The following is an 18,259-nucleotide window of genomic DNA, read 5'->3' as shown; positions in this document are numbered from 1 at the left end:
ATTATTACAACAAGCCAACTGCGATTCAGCCAGACCAGAAGGAAAGCATTAAAAATGGAATGTTTGAATATAAAAAATAGGATTACTATATATAGGTAAAAATAATTAAAGACTACCTTAATGATAAAACGCTTCAATACAAATCCGCTTCTCAAATAGCACGCGAGGATTAAAGCCATACGAATACGATTTTAATCTCATCACTTGTCGCTCGTTAATACCCCTAACTTCAGATGTATGAAACGATGTATGAGAGATAAATTTCCTGAATGTGTGTTTACATTACAGTTGAAAGGATATGGGGGAATAACTCATTGCCAAGGTGATTCAAAGCCACTCTAAAAATGCATTCACAATACTTGTTTGCCAATTGGAACGAAGTTCTCAACAGCCAAGTTATTAATAGGACGAATAGGTTATGAATAAAGCTGGATGCGTACATGATATAACTCTGCTGAAGAACAAACCTCAGCACGGTACGCAAGCAAGGCCATTGTAAATGCCCAAGGATGAAAAGCAATCATTTCCTATACACCCGTAACTGCTTTTAATAATACTTGCTCGAACCTTAACTATCTAGAGGAAAGGCATTTTAATGAACACATTTTCTGTTTATCGATGCAAATTTTATCGACCACTTGGGAAAATCAAGCTTTTTTCGTACCCTTTTTTTCAAAAGTAGGTCCAATTTCCATAAGAATTTATTTTTTCGTTCAGATTTACTGCGGATCTTGGGTAAAATTAATTAAAGATGGCCTTCTATAATTGAAAACGAGAATTGAAGACTTATTTTGCTCAATTTCCTCCATCCTTTTGCACACCTCTTGCGTAATGGCATATCTATGCATGTCCTGCATATTTCTATTTACAAACGTTCTGATGCCATCATAGCTGTGATCCCTCGCATTATAAACGGCCAGCATGTCGCTGGTATATTTCCGTGTACTTAGCGAGGCGAGCGGGACCTCGTGATAAGTGGATCAGGGTTAAAGGGATCGCTAGGAGCTTGAGGCGGGACGGGTCACGGGTCGTGCTCCGCTTGCACCCTTTCACATGCTAATCCACTCACACTCACCGCTCTCGGCACATTACGCCTCGATCACGTGCAAACACTTGACTTCGTATCTCAGCGAGCGTCTTCAAACACGAGTGCGAATGCCACTTCCCCAAGAGATTTATCGCCTTGGGCTTCGCCAAGAGAATGACCATCGCTGCAGGCATAGATCGCTTAGCGATCCAAGGAATGTACTTTTGGCCTCCGATTTCGTCATTCATAATTAATGGTGGGAAAACCGATGGAAGAGAAGATAGAAAACCATACTTAGTAACTAATAAATTCTAGTGAAAAGTCTTGAGCATCCATTTTAAGATACTAGCAAGATAAAAAGATTTCACTAATAAATTGTAAGGTATTTAAAAGACGTATTCACCGCGTCGGATAAACGGCATTTTTCAAATCCCCTTAAAATAATGATTATAATATGCGTTCGTAAATTGCTACCTTATCCAAAGTAATTATAAACATCTACTTTTAAATCATTGATTCTAATACTTTAAAACGTGTTATTTTAAGCCGTTAGTCGAATGAAACGCAGTGACAAAATTACTTCCACATGTTTCCAGCGAGCTCAAGCATTTTCCCACATTTAGGTAGGATGCCCTTACTTTTCCCGCAAGCGCTTCAATGTCTTCGCGTCTCGGGGTGAAGAGAGCGCCAGGCAGTCTAAAGGGCTTTTTATGTTTCATCTCCTCGGGGCATTCATGCGTCATCCCCTCTAATGAAGGGACATGACGCCCCTTTGTAGGTAGAAAGGAGCCATTTATTTGAACGTCTCTCCCCCGGTAGGGAGACCAGGGGATGTAAGAGTAGCTAGATATTCCATTTTTACGTAAAATAAAAAGAATTCTCGGAGAAAGTTATTGCGACGTATTTTATTTTAATTGCATTCAAAAGACCTCGAAAATGAACGGTTATCTTCCTACCAAATAATTGATTTTATCATCACTACCTTTAAAATGTTTTCCTTTCCATGGATTTGGAGCCATGGGAAATGTTGCGGTAACGTAAAATAAACCACAAAGTGCAATGAATTACAAATTAGGAATTAACCTCGACTAGATGATGATGTAATTGTCAAGCTTGGGAAAATTCTAAATTTAGGCATCAACCTCATGAAGAATTAAATACTATACCAATGTATGTCGAAATTACCGCAAGATAATGAACGACATTGATAACCAAATTACATACAGAGATTGCATCTTCGTATTATGCCATATTTTTATGTATCTTGATATATCGTGTGAATTATAAGGGGTGTGGGTTCTTAGTCCGGGAGAGTGCAGAAGGGAAACAAATGAAGCAGGAGCCGAGGGGGACCGACTCAACGGATTGGAAAACGAGAATATTTCATTAGATAGAGCAAGTGATGGATAGCGGGAGATGGCAAGCTGATGGTGTGACACTTCCGATATGATACTAAGAAGAATTTCCACCCTATAATAATTGAACCCCTCTTTCTTGCATTGATCTATCTGCACTGTCGGGTGCACTTATAAATAGGACCCTTGGTCCTTTGAACTAAAAATTTCTTACCACTTTTTACCCACATCAGCACCTCGCATAAACATTCGTTGTAAACAAGTCATAAATCTTAAATTACCATACCCGATATCTCCTCCTTGACTCCTCTTTAATTTATCTACCCTTAAAATTTAAAGAACTATATTTTCCACTGTTACCTTCCGGCTCCGATTTCCCAAGAACCTCTGTGGCACGGTGCTTAGTTACAACAACATAAAATTGCTAATTTTCCTCTGCTCAATCCATAAACAATCTGCTCTCCCTCTCTGCTCAAGCAAAGGTGCAAGAAACCTCGTAAACGAGTTACCAGGAAACTGAAAATTTTTTTCATAGCAATAATATTAGTGTTGTTTAGGATGGGCTTAGTGCAATTAAATATGTTTTTAGTTCGAAGAAAATTTTTGTTGACAAAAGTTTTTAGGTTTAGGAAGTAATTCGTGTATTGTTCGGCCTGAAACTCTAATTTCTCGCATGAAAATGACTCTCTTGTGAGTGTATGAATAATGGTGGGGTGTTTTGAAAAAATAGAATGAAGTACCCTAAGTGGAAGATGTAATTTAGGATGGTAGCACAAAATCACGGAAGGATAGTATGCGACTATCTCTTGTCTTTATCGTTTATGAGATGTGGGAGTGGAGAACGGGGGCTTTGAAGAAACGGAGCATCTTTGATCACAGAAATGACGTGACTTTTCTGTTCCTTTTGCTTTCGAATGAGCGTCAACCACCTCCTTTTCCGTCTCCGGCGTCCTCCACTTCCGCCCCTTTAAAGCCAGCTTCTTCTCTTATGGGAGCGGATGGGCGGCGCGGTCCCTCGTGGGCCTACGCAAGAGCCACGCTTGAGTTATGGCCGCCCTGAGAGTCCGCGGCTCCCCCACCACCGTCGCTTGAACCCCCGCCCTCTCTCCGCCAAAAAAGACCCCCTCCCACTTAAGGGTATCGCCAAGATGCCCGATCAGCAAAGGTCGACGAAGGGTAAGACGATCGTGGCCAGCTCCGTCTTTCCTCCTCCCCCCCCCCCCTGATGCTTGCGGCGGCGGATAGATTGGGCGACTTGGAAGGCTCTTGCGGAAGAGGCCCTCGGGGGGACATCGGCAAAAACTGGGAGGCAAGAGCGGGGAGGTTAAGAAGCGAGCTGAGAAAGATAAAGACAGCGTTATAATATGCAATTGAGAAGATAAGTGAGGGCTTGAATTTTGAAGAAAACGTGACAAAAAGTTGAATGAAATGTTAATCCTTCTAATGCCAGAAATTTGACATTTTACTGTCGTGTGCGCTTATGAGAAAAATTTAGTATTTTCTCAAAGAAAATAAATACACATTGCCTCCTCTTCTGCGCAAAAGTATTGTGTTCTTGCTGTAAAGAAGTCCAAGAAGAAAAACATTGCAAAAAAGTTAAGACAAGGAATGAGGGTTAGAATTCATTTAATTTAAATGGTGATTATAATGGTCATGTGCAATGTAATAGGACGCCTTAAAGCTCAGCAAAATGCAAATACGTCTGATCTGGACGCCATTCACTTTGATCTTCGCGATGAATCGAATGACCAAGCTCGTGATTTTCACAGGACGCATGACTGGTATTGTCATAGTGAATCATTTATAGAAAAAACATCATATATATACTTGATGGAAATTAATTCTTCGGGGGAGACAGTTTCGTATGGCAAGCTGACAGTTTCGTATACCCCGTTCCAAACGTCCCGGGCGAGGTATCCGAACCCGGACGCATCCTCACGACATAAATCAATAACCTCGGGCTGATAGATCGATCTCGAACCAAAACTTGGCCCATCCCATCAAAAATGGCCGAAGCGAGAAGGGGGAGGGAGGGTTGGAGCGTGGTTCGCGTGTGACTGATGGCGTCGCAGCGTTTTATGAGCGGGGAGGAGTCGATAGGCACGGGGCAGTCGGGACGGCCGCAACCCCCGAGAAAGGGGAGAGTGTTTGACTCTTTGAGCGCTGCAGCCTTCGTGTGGGCCTCATTTCCACCCCTCGCGGTCCCTAGAGACTGGACCAGAGAATAAGGGCGAAGGGAGAGAGTGTGACGGGGGTCGACTGGTCTGCCTCTGGGCGGGGAGATACAAGGCTGCGGGGTGAGTGGGGGAGTTTCAAGTAATAGGGGGACGGAGCCACCTCCACTGCTGAAGAGCTACTGGAAAGGAAACTTAATATTTTCCACGCAATATTTATTTCGAGCCTCCATATGGAACACCACTCTCATAACAACGTGTTATATCAACACGTACAATACACGGGACTTGAATGAATGGAGATTGGGAACACAAAAGACAAGATTGGCAATGGTATGGGAAGAATCAAATTAGGCTCGAGTATCCTGGAACCCACGCGATTAAAAATTATGGTGAATTCCCCACAGAAGTAATTAGCAAATCAAAATGAGTATTGGATTAATAAACCCCGTATTGAAAAATTCGACTCGCTTCTCTTTTTTTCCGGGGACGCTGATAATTACAGCATAAAACGTTAACCTCTTGAAACTATGAACTCTAAAATAACACTGGATACAACAAATATTCCTACCGTAAACAAGAATAAAAATTTTGAGTGCTTACAAATGAGTACAGAAATTTGGTGAGAATAATCGCCACCCCTCGATAAATAATGAATGACATTAGAATAAAGGGGAGACTTTTTGAGGAAAATTAGATAATCTTGATTGCTTTTACCAACGACTCTTTTCCTTCTCAACTTCGGTGACTTGAGAATTCTGGTAGTGGTTGTCTCAACTTGCATGGTGCACATAATAAATAGTGCGACCAATGTGGTGACTCTCTCACTTCTACATCCATCACCGCCGCTGAGACTCGTGTATATAATATGATGTCACTTTCGAGCGTATGTGTGTGGTGACCGAGCCAGACCGAGTAATGAGGGACGCAGCGGGTGTAGTCGTGAGGAGCGGAGATCGAGTCAAGAAAGCGGAAAGGTACAGGGAGAAAGGGGTGTTTTCCGGTGACGGAATCGCATGGCGGAGAGCCTCACCAACCACCAACCCCCTGCGACCCAGCATCATTGAGGCGAGGGTGGGTGTGGAGGGAGGGCAACAGACAGCTTTCGGAGAACCCTGAGCCCTTTCTCCGAGAGACAAGGGAGGGAAAGTGAGATTCTGAAGGGTGCAGGGTCGGTTACGGGGGCGAGATACGGGGGGTGGTGGCGGTTGTCACAAAATGGGGGAGGGTTGATGCGGAGATACGGGGGAGGGGTATGAAGGAAGGGTCTTTTGGGGACTCGCAGAAGGCCCCTGCGAAGGGGACCGCCGCCGGTCGGAGGAATATTGTGTGCGTAAGGGAGGGAGGCGGAACGGGTAGGAGGGAAAGCAAAGCTTGTGGAGGTTTCACTGATGCAGAAACTAAGGGGAGAGATATGCGAGACGGAGCCTCGGCAAAAGGCGTAGCGGTGACGGAGGGTGGCTGGGGGGTGGGGCTGGGGCTGGAGGTTGGCCGATGAGCGGGGGTGCTCGATTGGGGAGGGGGTAGTGGGGGGAAGGGCTCGTCCCGAAATCGCCCCCAACTCCATCCCCCGCCATTTTTTTTTCTCGGTCGAAGTTTGAGCAATGGTCTTTCTTTCTCTTGCTTCCCCCGTCTCACCCTTTTCCATGGAAAAGGTCTATGGAAGCGTTATTCCGGGCAATCTTTTTATGTGTCAAAAGGTAAATTCATTGATTTTTTTGTTCCCCTAAATTAACGGCCACTCGAGATGGTGGAGGAGCATATGCTTCTCCCCCTTATCTGATGGCTAGAAATGGTTGCTGCAATATCTGAGGGATTTTCACTTGCTATGGTCACTTGGTGCAAGGTAAAGCAGAAAATTATTCGGAACTAGTTTAAAATGAATTTTTACATATAAACTATTAAACAATAAGGTACAAGATGCAGTTTCAAATAAGAGAAATAACTACCCCAATCGAAGGACTTTGATGAATATTTTACATACTTTTCCAAAGCCAAAATTAAGTTTCATTTTTGCCTCAGTCAATAATTGCAAATTACAGAAGAAACTAATCAATTACCTTACGTCTTTAACAATAGGCTATCAGCATTGATCAACAAAGTTTAAGATTAGCATCAATTATCTCTCTCCGCAATTCTCCAAACTAATCGCGTACACTGTCCCACAAAAAAGCGAAGAAATCATTGTTACATTATTAAATTCAAGTACGCCAAATAATTGCAAATTTTCTTTATACTCCATGAAGTTAGTCACTCATGCTAATGTGAAGCACAAAATAATCCCTGCACCACCTTACAATCAAAAATGAATTCGTTTCTCCCTCAACTGCACTTTTGGGGTCCAGACACGACCTCTCCATCTTCTTTCGCAGAGCGTACCCCACTATTTCTCAACCTCCGAAGACCCACGAAGAAAACACACCCGAGTCCTTCGCCTCCCCCGCTCCCCTACGCCCCGAAAACCGCCCCTTAATCGCCCAGTTGAGAGAGGGATTTGGCCACGGGGATTGCTCTCTCTCTCTCTCTCCACCGCTTAGTTTCCTCGAGGCATTTGTGTCGCCTTCCTTCGGAGGGATTGAAGAAGGAAGGAGCGGGGGTGGTGCCCCCCCCCAAGGATTTCCACCGTGGACGGGTGACGCCGATGCGTCGCGGTGGCTGGGGGCATGAAGGGGGTCGGGATCTTTCCTCGAGACCGTGCGGGTGGTGCTGGGCGTTTTTGCGTGCGGTAGTCGGAGGATCCGCTCAGATTGGGTGGGTTTTGTGGGACGGATCGGAGGCTGAGCGAGGGAGGGTGCGGCAGATTTCCTCGCAAATACAACCAACCCCCTCCTCGTTCCTCATTCCTCTCCTCGCAGTACCCAACAGGGAAGAGCCCACCCTCGACGAGTCTTCTTAATCTCTAGCACAGCCTCCTTACGCACTGCCGACCTCGATCCTGACGCATCTTCAGCAGAATCCCGTCCCTCTACCTGATTTATTCATCGGTTCCACCGGCGGTAGCGTCGTCCTCGTCTTGGCTGCGCAGGGGATGAGGGTTCAGAGGGGACTTGGTTATTGTGAGTGGGGGGAGATGGGTGGTTTCACGCACCGCCGATGCAGTATCGGCCTAGACATGAATATCCGACCGGATTTATTTCGTGAAATTTAAGGGTGATTAATGAATTGACTGCAAAAATAACGCAATGCTTTCCATAGGGTCATTTAGTGCTAGAAAAAACTAAATCGATTGGAAAATGAAAATCAATACCCTATTTGAGTACGAAAGGATTGTTTTGTTTTCATACATTGATAATAAGGGCATTTAGACCAATTATAAATTAGATGTCTTTCTCAACCAATAGCTTTTAAGAGTATACCCCGAGTATTACAAAAGAAAAATTTCTGATGTCGATGCAATAATTTAAAAAAAAGTAGAGTTTTTACATACTGATAACATTAACCTGGTAGCGCAACCACTGTAAAACTATTTCGATACTTTTCTTTAATAATAACTCGACGACACCAGTGGTTACAAATGAGACTCTTCTATTTAGAATAAACCTTTTCGGCCATCCAGTAGACAAATATCTTTTATCAAAGTTGTCTGGTTTTGTTACGCAAGGTATTTCATTCAGCTGTGTTTTTCATTTTACCTTAATATTCATGCCGGCCGGCAGCGTTAAGGTTTATCCCGTAACAAACCCCTACTTCCAATTTAACCCCGAATCAAGATGTGCCCAAGCTGAACCTTGAATCAGACACGAATCCTGAAACTCTGACAATAAGAAAAGGGAGCGAGAGACAATGTTTCTTCATTTGTGTCCCGCTTTGACTGGCATTTTGTTTTCTTGATCCCATTGGGGGATCTTGTCTTGAACTTCCAATCGTTCTCTCCCTTCCAAATACAACTACTATCTCCTCCATCAGCAAACCCCTGAATCCCCTACCCCAGGATTATCGTGCTCCTTCAAACCCGATAGGGTCAGCAGCTACACACCACTTTCACCCAAAATCTACCCTCCGTGCTCCACAAATACGAAGCCAGTGGGGTCAGTGAACACGTGAAGTTCACCGAGTGATGAGATCCACCAACCAACCCTCTGGTGCTTTGGGCTAACCCACTTCGTTTGGGGGATTCGAACCGCATCACGGGTGAGTTGGTTCCGTTTCCAATCAATGTGAATCTATTCTCAACACGTATCCCTTCCCCTTCTCCCTGAACACGCTCCCTCCCTCCACCCCCACCCACCTACCCCGGGTCCCGCCCCTTCCGCCCCACCCACCGCGAGAGACAACCCTCTCTCTCTCTTAGTGAGCGATTCGATTTGGGTAGACGGAGAGGATTGCGTGATGGGAGTGAGCAATAGGAGTTCTTCTCCGGAGTAAACATCGGGAATTAATGAAAGGAAATTCAATTCCAGCCAGCTGATTTACGTTGATTATAATTGACATCGGTCGCTATAGGGAGGAATACAGATTTGAATGAGTAAGTTACTTAATGGATCGAAATTCTGAGGAGATAAGCTAAGCAGATTTATTTCCGTATCATTTTAGTTGCACTCTTGACACAAAATTCTTTTTAAATCCTGCTAGACATTCAAATATGAAGGCCTACGTTGAACCCAATATATGAAAACGTCTCCCGCATACTCTCCAAAAAATAGCTGAAGATTTTTTGCGCAACTTAAGCTTTGGCAGCATATTTTAAAAATATTGGGTACAAAAATGCATCAATTAACGGAGAATCTTCATGAAGCAGAGTACATATTCAGCATTTAAATTTCACAATTCTTTAGTTTAAGTAATCTTTAAAAAATCTCAGTTACATTATTTAAATTGTGTTGAAAGAGTAATTAATACTGCTATTTTAATTTGTACAGCCATTAAAGTATTAAACTTCCGCTGTCGATTATGGTTTTTCAGATGTGAGGGTGAAAAGGAGATATCACTGACTTCCTAAGTGCAAAATTATGCCAAACATTAGTTACAAACACTTTCATGACTCAAAGAAATGTTTTTTTTTGCATTTTTCAGGGGTATGGTGAGGATCTCATGGAGAAACAACTGTTGAAAAAGGACAAAGAGTCCACTTCCTGTGAAGTTTTTCACGGCGAGAGCCACACCTGCGCCCGAGTCACTAGCAGCATCCTGGCGAATGGGATCTGAGTTTTGGTGCGGCCCCGAGGGAGAAGCTCATTGGCGGACGACCACTACACCCCCTGCGCACATCTGGCCTCTGTGTCAAAGTCAACGACACTGACGAATGTGTGACTGTAGGAGAAGCCGGCGATAGGATACTTTGGCACTCACATCTCCCTCTTTTACTCCCGATTTCAAGCGTTAGGGTGCCGATAGGATACAGTGCATCCGAGTCCGGAAGTAATATGGCATAAATATGACCTTTGGTGTTGAGCAACATGTGAGAATTTTCTAGTTGGATATACTCGTAAGTTTCAAATGTGTGAATACAATCCAAGATGGGGAAGAAAGAGGAACTGGCCAAGAAATATCCATGATAACGAACCTCAGGCTGTAAAAGAAAGTCCCAATAAGGATATCGAAACTAAACAATAAGACAAAAGAGAAAATTAATTGTAAAACCAGAAGGAAAAGAAAATTTTACCTGCCAATGAAGAATATATAAGTAACTTATGCAAACAAGGGATGCACGAAAAAAGTAATTTTTGATATTTTAATTTGTTGTTCCACATCATTGTTTTTTGATGCTTTGATACAAACTCAGGTTTGGAGTGAAAAATCAGCTGATAAAGTACTTTACTATTGGAATCAGTTTTTATCGTAAATTTTTTTCTTTTATTTCTACGTCAAAGAAAAAAAAGCTTTAATTCGTTGCTGCTATATTTATATAAACGCAGAAGAATTGAACTTTTTTCCCAATTTTGAATAGCACTAACATTTCTTCAACAAAATCCTAACACTTCGGCGTCTTACATTGTGCATTGGAGAACACTTGGATGGGTATAAAATACACTGCTGTTGCATGGAGATAAGAAGAGACACACTGATATTTGCAATGGTCTCATAGTCGAAAGACAACTAAGCTGCTGTTCTCGTAGTACACATTAGCTTCGGAAAGCGTCTTAACTACCAGATGCACAATACAGGGGCCCCATAAGAACATGGCGTCAATATTTGCGAGTGCTAATCATTTGTAATACTATTTAAGATAAATATTCAGGAATAACAGTTTCCTTATTGACATAGAGAGAGAAATTCGCTTATTAAACCCATACAAAGATGATAAATATCGATATATTTTTAATTAAATCACTTTAACGCAAAACATTATGCGTGCCTTTAAAAACAAATTTGTAGCTTTATATTCCAAGAGCTTATGAACAAATCGGTCCCAAAATATGATTTTAAGCATTATTCTGCTACAATATTTGGCGCTCATTTTCCCCGATTGCCCAGCTTTTTCAAAGAGAGCCGTGGTTGTACAAAACATATGTTTTGGGCCAAAAGGTACTTTCTGACAGATCTATGCACTATGTAAAAAATTGAAGGCATTTTTGCGCTTGGCATTTATTTATGAATTGTCTCACGCTGTCAATGATTATTGGTTAAACTAACAAAGGAGTAGACGGTGTGAAAGTCGCTGTAACACCAGTACGGTCCTAAACTAGAATTTCCAACTAAATTATAATCTTTAATTTACCCTGTGAATAAAAAGGAATTTCAGATATCACCCTCTGTCCTGAGAACAAGAATAATATTATATTTTATCAATGCAATTAACAAAATTATGTTTTAAAAATTAAAATTTGTAAACAGAAATCCTTCAAAACTGTGCAGTACATTTCAAAACGTGCACCACAGAATAATTACTACAAAAAGGTATAGGATCCTTAAATTTCTAAAATCGTTGTCCCATAATTCAAAACCCACATGGAACGTAAAAAATTAGACTTTGAATTATTTGCTCTTCACTAAAAACGACTCAAAGTTCACGGCCGCAACGAAATGAACGCAAGTAAATAAAATAACGTCAAGCAAAATGGAACACGCTAGCGTAAACAGCTCTGCGCTGCAAATCCCGGTGCTCATGTCTCCTTCATCTCACCGTCACGCACATCCGAAACTTGACGTAAACAACGGATGTGGCAGGGGGTGTTCCCGGGCTGTGAGTCCACACCGCCGTGTCGTCTGTTTGGGAACAGTCAGCGACGAGTGGGCAGGCCGAGTGGGGCACGAGGCGGAGACGTAGCGGGGGCAAGCCGGGGGCGGAGGCGAGAGAGAGGGCGGGAAACGCCGGAAGAGACACGGCAGAGATTAGGGATCTGTGGCGAGGCGTGCGCGAAGGTCGGCATTCCACAGTCACGATAAAACGTGAGTCGAGAGGAGACAAGAGCGGGCCACACACGGGAATCCACCGCCCGTGACTTACTCGTGGCTAGGCACTCCGGTGGGGACCGAAACAATTACATTTGACACGGATTGCGCCAGGTGAAAACACGCCGCCGGGCAGATCCCTGGCATGATTTTGCATGCGAGACGGTGAATGGCTATGGACTCCCATTGTTCCCCACATCGCCGACGCTTCTATCGAGATAAAGGGCTCTTTAATTGGGATGGATGATTAGCGAAATGCCGCAAGTAAGTCGGCAGTCGTAAAACACTCCCAAGCGGCGTCCGCATGCATAAAACGGCAGAGGGCGGCACTTTAATGGTCCGAATAATTCCCGGCTCAACAGAGGGGCGCTTTCACGCGCACAACGCCGTAAATCAAGAGATGAGGCTCGATAAGACGACAGAGAACGTGAGCCACGTCTTAAAACCGACGACTGGCCCTTTCCGTCTTCAAACAGGGCCTTGATTGAATGAAAAGTTTGTGGTGAATCCATTAGCGCCTGCCACGCGCTCGAGCACAGCCACTTTTGCCAACATTTCAAAAACGTGAATGAACATGCCAACACGCTGACAATGGGGTTTCTCAAATTTTCTTACCTTCGGATCCTACTACAACCTCGAGAATTTTATCGCCTCCACGAAATCTTTCAAATTTCTTAGCACGAACAGTGAGCAGCAACAGAACTCATTTACCTGCTCTACGTAAAATTTAGGAAATAATTATAATTGGCTAATAAAAAGAAGTGAATACTGCACTTAATGGGGACGAATTTTTCTGTGTTATGCATCACGGCAACTTGCGTGGACAGGGTTAGTGGCACGGTCCAGTTTATAATGCCGAATAAAGACATCGTATATATACTAACCAAGAATTGAATCAACGGATATGGCATCCTAACGTGAGTGAAAACCTTGAAAAGACGAAAGAAAAACCTGTTTAGATTACGGATTTTGTGTTTACCCAATGGAGATAATAATTGTCAGTGTGAAAAATGACGATGATATAATTTGATTACTTTTCATGAGATAAGGCATGACAGATGACTAAAGGTAGGTTTGAGAATGTAGAATAATAATTGCATATTGGCAAAAACTACCTCTTAACCTCACTCCCAACACGCAGCACTTCCAACCTACTTAGACATAAGGGATACAATTTTAGAGGCCTAATATCCTTAAAAATGATCTTGGTGTCCTCGCTTTTTGGTGTCAAAACAATTCCAACCGGGTTCGCCACCGGGTCATTCTCAGCATATCGGCCAACGTTTCGAAGTGAGGATTTCGTGTAGCTCGAGCTAACTGCACTTCAAGACGCTAACAGAGATTCTGTATGCCGCCAAGTGGCAAACCTGATTCTACCAAATAGTAAACGCACGCGAGGAAGGCGCATACCTTCTTCCTCTTCCTCCGGCGACCGCACCAACCTCTCCTCCACCTCTTCGCCGTCGGAGGGCACCCTTCCCGCTCCCTCACAGCGCAGGGGCGGCGGGTGCAGAGATCGGCGGCGGCAGGGCCGCGGGAAGCGGCGGCGGAAGCGCCGGCACCTCGGCCGCACCCGGCGATCCTTCCCTCTTCTGGTGCGGAGGCAGGTGTTTCTTTTGCGTGCGACACGACACTCTGGCAGAACCGGAGGTGCAGTAAAGGCGGATGATCGTGGGAGACGTTAGGGATCACTCGGAGCACCTCCACCGTCGCCTTGGCAGACACGGCGCCACACCTCGGAACCACGTCCACCGCGGCTCCTTTCGCTTCCCGCACCCAAGACCACCGCTCAAGCAACGCTCCGTGTTCCACGCCTCCAGCCCTCGTGGGAGGCCGTGGGGGCGGTGGCGGCGATGGGAGGGATAATGGGGGGCCGCTTTTGCATGCGAAGAGGCAGTTTGGGACGGCGGAAGGTGAGGGAGCGGTTCACGGCAGGAGTTGGGGTTGCGTTGGTGTGCGTTTGATGGAGACGAAATAATAATGGAGTTGAGGAGTCTTGGTGGGTATGGACTGGGAGGGGTTGAAAGACTAGGTATGGGAGAGGAATAAAAAAGAATGAAGAAGACAGAAGCTTCCAGACACAGGTTGAGGGAGAGGGTAACGTAATGGGATAAAAGAATAAAGTGGAAATAGTCTGAACAAAATGCCTCCAACCTTGGAGAATAAAAAGAAGCGTTTTCGACAGAGAAATGACCACTGCTACCACCAATTGAGGGTGGTTACTCACTTCAGTGTAGATATATATCGCGTTCACTCCTTATGTTTTTTCCTTCGCAAAAGTCACAACGAAGTTTCCACACGCATTCACACAGCTCACTTAATCAAGATGTTCTTCGGAACACCTCTTACACCGGAGTTGTCGAACAACTTTTTTTCCACCGCGAGATTGGAAGATTAACATACGCCTGTTTTGACGTTTTCTTCCCACCGTCGAGATAAAAAAAGAAAGTAGACCCAATATTTCATGTCCCACTTTTTGGTACTATCCATTGCCAGCGGTCACATTCCCTCCACGTGAAAGGGAGAAAACGTTTGACAAGTGGCGTGTGATTACACGCGTCCCACGAGCCGGTAGCCCGCCACACGGCTATTCACTGGACCAATGACCATAACGTGATCCGGAGTTTATTGTTTGTATCTTCCAAGGAATAAAACTGAATGGCTCCTTGTTGAGGATATATGTTTTTGCTGTAATTTGTTGCACAAGAGTCGTCTCCTGCTATCTAGGAGCGGGTGAGGTATCGGCGAATTTGCACTCTACCATATCCTCCAGCTTTGGATATACCAGTTGTTATCGTGGCCAGGGTCACCTCCCCGTCGAATGTTTTGGGGCAGACGAGGCAAGGACGATGGTTCGGGTGCGGGCGATCGGGGTGGAATGAATCACCAGTGGCACAGACAACACCATTTCCTGGCCCCCGACAACTCCCCCACCACCGCCAACGTCATATCCACCACCGACGGGGGCATCCCTCTCTGACACGTCCCCCCTTCCCCGCCACGGGGCTATCGGCCACCTCCCCCAACCCCTGACACGCACATGCACGCAAACCGTCAAATTGGGGGAAGCCTCCTGCTCCTCCTCCCACAACGACCTCAACGTCCAATGGCAGCGCGCGCAACACAACACAACAACACCACCACTTGGATCCAACACTGACACAACCTGGCACCTGAAAACTCACACGTCCCCTGACGAGGACAGATCCAGGTCCAGAGAAGCACTAGGTGAGGAATTTGAGCGATTGGTCACGTGCGTGGGTAAGAATCACGGTTATAGAGCCACATATCGCGAGGCAGGTGGATGAAACTTGGTGATTATTGGGCTATCAACAAAGTAGTATTGTAAACACATGGTAAAAATTCACTTGAGAAAGAGATTTTAAAGGCACAACAGTTGTAATTTACACAGAAATGCTTTGGAACATTACCGTCCTAATCCTTCTTGGTTTTCAAAGATTCAAACATTGCACACCTTCCGTTCGAATCACCAACCGCTCGGAACGACTGTCAAACATTTCCATTGAAGTAAAAATTGTCGACTAAGTACGACCCGCTGCTTGTGCAAGGGCCGGCGAAACCGCGGAGCAGGACCCCGGCGAGTCCTCGTCTCGCCCCAGCAACCGAGTCCGGTGGACCGAGTTCGAAGGTTCCCGCCTTCGGCACGTCCATGCACTCGGGGTGTTGGGTCCGTCTGGATACTGCATCCGAACCGGGGACTGATCCCTCTCTTCGTCCGCCTCGGATCGCATCCGAAAGAGCGGAGGATGCTACGGCGGCCGTGTCTCTCGCGACTTGTGGCTCCCCGCGGTGTTGCGGCCCGTTTGAGCGGCCGAGTTCCCTTCCGCACGTCGGGATATATCGCGGGGGCGGGAGGGAGGCTGCGGGGGGAGGGGAGCGGCTGATTCGGGAGCGAGGGGGCGCCGCACGTCCCGCGCCGCCGCGTCGCCAGCAGTCGCCGGGGCGGCGTCGGGGGAGAGGTGGTGTGCCGTGGGGAAGGGAGCTGGCTGCCGCTCCAGATGCCGGAGATGCTCCGGAGAGATGCGAGCGCGGCGCCGGGGGCGGAACAACAAAGGGGTCGAAGGAAAGCAAACGGCCTTTGCGAGCCATTGTCCCGGTGAACGTGATTCCGTTCGGGAGACGCTCCTCCGCTACCACCCGGGAAAGTAGGTATGGTCAGGTTGCTCGTAATAACAATTTGAGATGTATCTACCTTTATCATTTTCTCTGAACCTCTCATTCCTTATTATCGCAGCCTCTCAATGTGTTATAGCCACAGTAATTGTTGAAACCAAGACGTAATTTCTCTTCAACAAAGCGGCATAGGAAATTATTTTAGGAATAATTTTACTTGTCTTATATAATTCTCTAACTATTCCATCACATATCAAGATAATATGAGTCTTTAGAATTGCCACTGAACATGGTAAGCGTGGATACTTTCTACCGTCAACTATCGTTTTCTACTCCAAGGTAGAGACTATAGGTTTTAAATCTTCATGAACCAAGCGAATTCTGAATGTAGGTCCGCACGTATGCAGTTAATAAAGGCACCAATTGTCTCAACAAAATTCAGCAATATAGGAAAAATTTGGAAAGTTTACGAAATTCTTTGCAGTTAATTTTGGAGTGCTCCGAGTTTCCATCAAAATTTCATTGACTATCGAAATTTAAACAGGATGTCAGCAGAACTTTGACTTAAATCCTGATGGTCGGGAAATTTATTCACTCGTCATTCCTAGAGTCAACTGTTGGATCTCAGAATGAAGTAAAAGACGAAATAATTTTTTTAAATATCCGAAAATGATAAATCTTTTAATATAAGACACGGTCTCCGGCGTTACTTTGTGGAACTGCTTCATCATAAATAAAAATACTTTGTTCTATTCCACACTTTATTTTAAATAGTACGACCCGGATTTCTGCATATCATGCTATCATCAGGATCAGAAAGAAATGGACAGAGTATTTTTATTTATGATGATAAATCTTCAGCAATGGACGAGAATAGAGTAATTCGTATTCAAATTGCCATTTCAACAGATTTTTCTAGCATTGAAAACTTGTCCCAGCACATCCATGCTCTCCTACCAAATGAAAATAAAAATGCAACCCATTCGTCGGCAGGGTTGGAATTCCAACTCGCTCGGGAGGAAAGGCGTCATTAGTGAGGACGAATGCGTCAATCCACTCAGAGAGTGAACTGGCACCAGCACCCTTGACGTCTCTCCTCGCCGCCGGATAACCGCGAGTAAACTCGGGCCATCGTTTTGCATCATCATCGCGGGCGCTCTGTGCGGCTGCATTTAAACACTCTCGGCCATCCTTCCACTTCATGTGTCTCTCGTCCCTCCCACGCTGCCTTTGTTGCCACGGGAGGGTGGAGGGAGGAGGGAAATTGGGATTTCGGGGGGGAGGGGTGCGGCGCACAGGCGCACTGCCATTTGGGCGAACGACAACAGGGGGCCAACGGAGAAGGGGAGGGAGTCTCATCTCTGGGGGGGAAGGGGAGGGGGTTACAGCCCGCGCATGCTCCATATATTTCTCGTCCGCTGTCCTGCCGTGGAACGCAAATTGAAACGGTGGCCCCTACGTAGTTCAAGTGACGATTGGAAAAATCCGAAGGGGTGCAGTCGAGAGAGAAAAAAATATTCCTCTATTGTGTGCCGGTAGTCTGAAAGGTAGCATTGCTCCTAAAATTGCACCGCCAGTCTCTTTCCTCACCATAACACTCAAGACACAAGAAACAACGTGTTTCCTACGCGAGACCTCGATTTTGATAACAATAGTTTTCTTTTTAAGAGTAAAATATAGACTTCCATATGTTGTATCTTCGAAACAGGGTAATTTTCTCTCTATATTTTGATCGCAAAATTGTAAAAAAATCGTAAATGGATGGAAATGATCGATGAAATTAAAGGAGAATTGTTGATGCAACAGCTTGTATTAAAATGGAAAACAATAATGTAGAAATGATATTAAATTTGAATAAAAAATCGTTACAGTATATTTCCAATAAAATATAAATAATATGGATGAATGGAGACGCTTGCATTAATTTCTCGGGGGCAGACAGTGCTGTCAAAAATACTCCACGAAACGATTAGCGCTGCCATATTCGGCTACCCATAAATTGTTATTAGAAGAAGGATGAAAACTAAATAGCAGAAAGTACTCATTATTTTTCAAAATATATCAAAAATGAAAGTGAGCATGGAGGATAATGGAGCAGACGAGATGTGGACGGAGAGGGAAAGAAACGAGAAAGCGTTTTTCTTGGTGGATGAGGATACGAACTTCTCTTCTAAGTTTATTATTTTTCTGAACAATTAGGAGAAATGTGGGAAACAGAGTGTCTGAATATAGCAATT

General features: G+C 44.8%; 1 protein-coding gene across 2 annotated transcripts in view; it reads right to left on the bottom strand.

The window, feature by feature from the left end:
- The window catches only part of LOC124169528 (homeotic protein antennapedia-like), a 427,885-nt gene that overhangs the window by 119,102 nt on the left and 290,524 nt on the right, over positions 1-18,259 (bottom strand). Inside the window, exon 1 of one of the 2 annotated variants that reach the window (XM_046548168.1) lies at positions 13,299-15,699. The exons of the other annotated variant lie outside the window; for it this stretch is intronic. The gene's annotated coding sequence lies outside the window, so the exon portion shown is untranslated. Of the gene's footprint in view, positions 1-13,298; positions 15,700-18,259 lie in introns of those variants that run through there. 2 annotated transcript variants of the gene reach the window in all.

Source organism: Ischnura elegans, chromosome 1 (genome assembly GCF_921293095.1).
Source record: "Ischnura elegans chromosome 1, ioIscEleg1.1, whole genome shotgun sequence".
NCBI lineage: Eukaryota > Metazoa > Arthropoda > Insecta > Odonata > Coenagrionidae > Ischnura > Ischnura elegans.
Note: the sequence above shows the minus strand (reverse complement) of the source record. Positions and strands in the feature narration are given on the sequence as shown.